Genomic DNA, 6,244 nt, shown 5'->3' with positions numbered 1-6,244 from the left:
ACTTCCCTCCATCAGAATTTATTCAGCAAACATTTAGTAGGTGCATTTTATTGTAAGCCAAGATATAGTCAAATAAGGTACCAACTCTGCTTTCAAGGAGCTCACAGACTAGTGGAGGAGATAGAGAAGTAGAAGGTCATCACACACTGAAAGGGCAGGGGCTACAGGAATTGAAGAAAGGGAGTTACTGGTTAACAACTATGACTCTATGGTGCATCTCCTTTTAAACAAACAGAAAATTTGAGATGACTTAGTTGTAGGTATTAGAGAAGTAGAAAGAGAGCTAAGGTAGCCTAGTTTAACTGTGTAGTCTCCCATGTTACTTTGCAAATAACAGCCATCTCTGCTCCCCTGTTCTCTTAATAACCCTTCATACTTCTCTCATGTATCTGCAGGAGTTGTTAGAGCAGCATACATGCGAGATACCAGTCTCTTTTTCACATTAAATAGTAAGCTAATGTTTACCTCTCAAATTTTTGTATAAATCCAGGACAAAATTGCAGTTACAGATAGGCTGCTACTTGGGGTTGGATAAAGGGTAGAGGTAGCCTTCAGTCACTGATAGAGACTTCCAAAGTTTACTTCTCAATTGATTTGGAATTTGAAACATATTTTATCATGGAAATAGTAGGTAAGGTTTTTCAGATCACTTAACAAGTGTCTCCGAAATGGTATATCATGTTATCAGAAATGTTACGTTTTAGTGTCCATATTTTTTTTAACCTAAATAAGTTGTAGAAGCATAGTTGCTAAATATATCTAAATTTCTGTTCCATCAGCCAGTTGCTTTATTCTCTAGTCCCGAATACTGTATAACCTAACAGCATATATAACAGTGCCTCATGGGAAAATACTGTCAGTATTATTTGGCATAATTTAGTAATGTCCCCTATTTAGTTTTATCAATTTGCAGCTAAAATGTCAAGTAGAATTACTGAAATATCTAGGCTTGAAAAACAACCTCGCTAAGTAAAAGTATGCTGTACATGTTGTCATAGAAGTTTGCTCTCCACATTGACTATAATCAGGAATTTTTAAATAATGCTGAGGTGCTAGAATAATGAACAGTAAAATTTTTTACAGCTTCTTTCCTCCTTCTACTTTAACCTTTCCTAAACTTTCAAGACTAGGAACCTGTGGCATATGTGAGAGTGTTTAGAGTTCAACTAACTTGTTTTGACTTTTGGAATAAGAAATCATTAAATTAAGAAAGGTGCATATAGCCTCTTAAGCTATTACAGTTACTCCTTTATCAATATTCCATTAAAGTTTTCTAGAAGGAAGCAAGCAAAACTTCAAATCGCTTGCTCCTTGAGAAAAATCAGTTGTAAGTTTACAAACAAATCAATAAAAAACTATGAGTACCATAGTGATGGCTTAGGAATTTAAAAAAATCCTAAAATGAAAAGTAAATCACATAGATACTTGAGTGTTTGGTTATGTTTATACTAACACTAAGTTATTAGCACTGATACAGTAGGAGTGGTTATTCACGGTACTTATCTTTTAAGAGGCTAAACTTAAGCAATATTAAATACTGTGAAGACAAGTGTCATATGTAGGAATGAATGTGCCAGAAGAGAACGTAAGCATTTGTGTTCTTATTTTTAAAAAGTATGGTCTTTTTGAGGAGACCAGGCAAAATGGCATAGATGGTAGAGGCATTGTACATCTCCTCTTGCAACATCAAAGTTGTGATGGAACATGGAGCAAACAGCAAGCAGAGTCACCTAGGTTCTAGATAAACAGAAGCCCTACAACTGGGGAGAGAAATAAGAAATCACCCTGAAACAGTCGGAAGTAGGATGGAGCGAAGATGCGAGGCTACTCGGTCTCTAGGTGCTGAGTGGGACAGAGGCTATAGCAGGTGCAGACGCTCCTCTTAACGGTGCTGTGTCTGCAAACAGACTTTCATGGTGATGGACTCGCTTGCTCTGAGCACCAGCGCCAGGTCAGCTGCCGGGAGGGGTGGGGAGAGAAGACACCAGGGACTTATAAGGGGACAATGAGTTATAGTAGTGAGGGCCGGAGGCGAGGTTTTCTCCCAGGCAGAAGTGCCAGTAGTATCCATTGTTCCTCTGTTGAGACCTCCCACCTGCCAGTGCTTGGACTCAGTGCCACCGTAGCTGATAACAGAGGTTGCTCTACCCATAAGATACCCTGAAACTTCACGTCCTCCAATTCATGGCCCTACCCAAGCCACATCCATTTGTGTCCTCAGCGAGTCCTGTGAAACTTGCTAAGCAGCTCCAAGATCCACACTGATGGCAGCTGACCTCGTTTTCTGCATTGGCTTCTTGAGACACTGATAAGCACAGCATCTGTGGATTGCTTGCTGAATCTTAACAGGTGGCTCCAGAGGGCACAGGCTGGGGTTAAACTTGATTTGCAGCTGAACCCCTCTCAGGACTGTGCCACTGGACACGTATTACACAAAGCCATGCTAATAAGACCGGGAGACTTAAGAGCTTTGATTAGTATGTAGAAACAGACACAGAAAGGCAGCTGTAACTGGAAGATAAAGAAGCAGAAACCATATGCAATAACAGGACAGAGATCCAAAGATTATGGAGTCAAGCAACCTAACAGACGCAGAGTTCAAAACACTGGTTATAAAGATGCTCAATGAACTTAGGGGAAGTGTAAATGAAATCAGTGAGAACTTTAACAAAGAGATAAAAAAAACATAAAAATGGAAATGGAAATTATAAAAGGGAACCAGTCAGAAATGAAGAATACATTATCTGAGATGAAGAATATATTAGAGAGAATCAACAGACTGGAGAAAGAAGAGGATCGAACCATCAATATAGAGGATGAGGAAGCCAAGGACATCCAATCGGAGTGGCAAGAAAAAAGAAGCCAAGAATATAATAATAGTTTAAGAAGCCCATAGGACACAATTAAATGTAAAACCATCCATGTCATAGGGGTATATGAAGGAGAAGAGAGAGAACAAGAATTTGAAAACTTATTTGAAGAAATAATGATGGAGAATTTCACTCATGTGAGGAATCTAAGGAGCAAAAAGAACAAATTAATCAAAAACAGACACAAAAGTAAAAGACAATCTGGTGTAGCCAGAGGGAACGGGGGTTGGGGGACTGGGAGAACGGGGTGAAGGGTTAAAGAGGTCAAATTTGTAATTGATAGATGTTCGTGGTAATGGAGAACATGGCATAGAGAATTCAGTCAGCATTAATTTAATGACTAAGTGTAGAGCCAGAAGAGAGAAAGAACAATCAGGGGATTGTTTCATAAACTATATAAATGTCTAACCAATGTACTGTATACTTAAAACTGATAATAAAATTAAATTTAAAAAAAAAAAAAAGAAATAATGATGAAAAACTTCCCTAACTTGGTGAAGGAAATAGACATACAACTCAGGAAGCTCAGAGATTCCCAAAAAAGATGAACCCAAAAAAGCCCACACCAAGACACACCATAATTAAAATGCCAAAGGTTAAAGACAAAGAGAGAATCTTAAAAGCAGCAAGAGAAAAGCAGTTAGTTACCTACAAGGGAGCACCCACAAGACTAGCAGCTGATTTCTCAAAAGAAACTTTGTGGGACAGAAGGGCTTGGCACAAAATATGCGACGTGATGAAAACCTAAGATCTGTATTCAAAAATACTTTAACCAGGAAAGCTATCATTTAGAGTCGAAAGACAGATAAAGAGCTTCCTAGACAAAAATAAGCTAAAGGAATTCATCAACACCAAGCCAGTATTACAGGAAAAATATTAGAGGGACTTCTTTAAGAAGAAAAAATATGTTTCAGAAACGTGAATAAAGAATGGTTATAACTAAATATCTATCAACAAGTACCTCAAATGGAAAAGAATTAAGTGCTCCAACCAATAGATAAGGTGGCCGAATGGATAAGAAAACAAGACCCCTACATGTGCTGACTACAAGAGGCTCGCTTCATGAACCACTGCTGTCTTTGTCTACACCACAACCATGCTGCCCTACACCATCCTCTACTTCCCTGTTGAAGGGCACTGCAAAGCCATGCGCATTATGCTGGCTGAAGAGGGCCAGAGTTGGAAAGAGGCGGTGGTGACCAAGGTGATCTGACTACAGGGCCCTCTCAAGGCCTTCTGTCTGTACAGGCAGCTCCCCAAGTTCCAGGATGGAGACCTCACTCTGTACCAGTCCAATGCCATCCTGTGCCACCTGGGCTGCTCCCTCAGGCTGTATGGGAAAGACCGGTGGGAGGCTGCCCTGGTGGGCATAGTGAATGACAGCAAGGAGGACCTCTGCTGCAAATATGTCACCCTTATCTACACCAACTACGAGGCGGGAAAGGAGGACTATTTGAAGGAGCTGCCGGAGTACCAAAAGCCTTTTGAGACCCAGCTGTCCCAGAATGGGGGGGAGGGGGGGGGAGGGGAGCAGCAGGCCTTTCCCATGGCAACCAGATCGTGGGCAACCAGATCTCCTTCACTGACTACAACCTGCTGGACTTGCTGCTGAATCACCAGGTCCTGGCCTCCAGGCTGCCTGGACTCCTTCTCTCCACTCTCAACCTACGTGGCTTACCTCAGCACCCAGCCCAAGCTCAAGGCCTTCCTGGCCTCCCCCGAGCACGTGAACCTGCCCATCAATGGCAACAGGACAGTGAGAGCTTGTGGCACCCCCAGCAGGAGGCAGAGGCTGCCTGCCAACCAACCCTTCCCCAGAACCAATAAAATTCCCGAGAGAGGAAAAAAAAGAGAGAGAATCACTTCAGATTAAAAGACATACTCAGACTAAAAGGAAGGGGATGGAAAAAGATATTGCCTTGATGGACCTAGAGGGTATTTTGCTGAATGAAGTCAGATAGAGAAAGACAAATACCACATGATTTCACGTACATGTGGAATCTAAAGAACAAAATAAACGACAACAAAAACAGAAACAAACTCATAGATACAGGGAATATTTTGAGAGCTACTAGATGGGAGGGGAGTTGTGGAGATGGTGAAAAGGGCAAAGGGATTAAGAAATACAAATGGATAGTTACAAAATAGTCATGGAGATATAAAGTGTTAGCATATGGAAAAATGGTCAATAATGTTATAATAAATATATAAGGAGGAAGAGAGGTACTAGATTTAGTGGGGTGATCACTTTGTTATATAGCTCTCCAATCACTATTCTGTACACCTGAAGCTAATATATTATTGTATGCCTACTATAATTGGAAAAAAAAAATCATTGAAATGTATAATGTAAATATGAGCAACTAATTGTCTATTATATTTCAATAAAGCTGGGTTAAAAAAAGTATGGTCTTTTTTCAGTATCCATTTAACAATAATGTTTTGAAGAAAGAACTTTTAGAACTGTATATAGTCTTTACTGAACCTGTTGCCTATATTCTGTGAGTTTTTTGCAATTACAGTTTTGTTGATTTCAGTTCAAGGATTAAGTGAATCCCTTATCCTTTAAGTAATGAAAACAAGTTAATATCAGCTAGAGGGGTCACTATCTACATTTCCTGGCAACTATTCATATTTCTCAATATAATTGTCACATTAGAAGCTGTTAAATTATCTTCCATAGGATATAATAGGCATGAACCTTTATCCCACAAAGCAGTGTGTTGCCTCGTTTTTTGTTTGTTTATTTTTATGGTAAGAGTAGTTAATTATCTTCTCTCAAACACACTCTTTTAATTTTATGTTTGCTGCACAGATCTGTGTCCTGGGCAAAGTCCCTTAACTAGCCTGAGTTCTTGTTTCTTCCCTAATATAATTTCAGTAATCACTGGCTATTGGGCATGGTGGAAATTATCCCAACCTTTGAAACATGGCAGGCAGTTGCAATATTTTTGAGCCATGCCTCCGTACCCAGCATCAAGCACTGGATTATTATTGTGGGAGTACATGAGAGGAAGATGAAGTTTAGACTCTTTTCTTGAGAAATAATCTTGAAATAAGACTTGCAGAGCAAATAGTTAGACAAGTATTTGTGAGCTGTTGATAAAAGAATGGTTCTCTTTTATTGGAGAAGATTAATCTTTTTGACCAAGTTTGAGGATCTGTGTAGAGGAGGCAGATTAACTGAATCAAGTAAGATGGTAGATGTCTCAGCTGGACTGTCCTCACATTCACTTATATAACTATAGGCAGAAGTCTATAATTAAATTGCTAAATTTTGTGGCAATATTTTTTAAATGCTGTGAGAGTTGAAGAGAAAGAGCAGGGGTGTGGAGTCATTGAGAAACATGGTTTGGGAGAGGATAGCATCTGCT

The 6,244-nt window shown here is 39.7% G+C and overlaps 1 protein-coding gene and 1 pseudogene across 1 annotated transcript in view; both read left to right on the top strand.

The window, feature by feature from the left end:
- The window catches only part of PLS3 (plastin 3), a 93,849-nt gene that overhangs the window by 36,943 nt on the left and 50,662 nt on the right, over positions 1-6,244 (top strand). The gene's annotated exons all lie outside the window — the stretch shown is intronic.
- LOC102889302 overlaps positions 3,967-6,244 on the top strand; it is a 6,033-nt pseudogene continuing 3,755 nt past the window's right edge.

This window comes from Pteropus alecto, unplaced genomic scaffold (assembly GCF_000325575.1).
Source record: "Pteropus alecto unplaced genomic scaffold, ASM32557v1 scaffold252, whole genome shotgun sequence".
Taxonomy (NCBI): Eukaryota; Metazoa; Chordata; class Mammalia; order Chiroptera; family Pteropodidae; genus Pteropus; species Pteropus alecto.
This window is presented reverse-complemented; position numbering and strand designations above follow the sequence as displayed.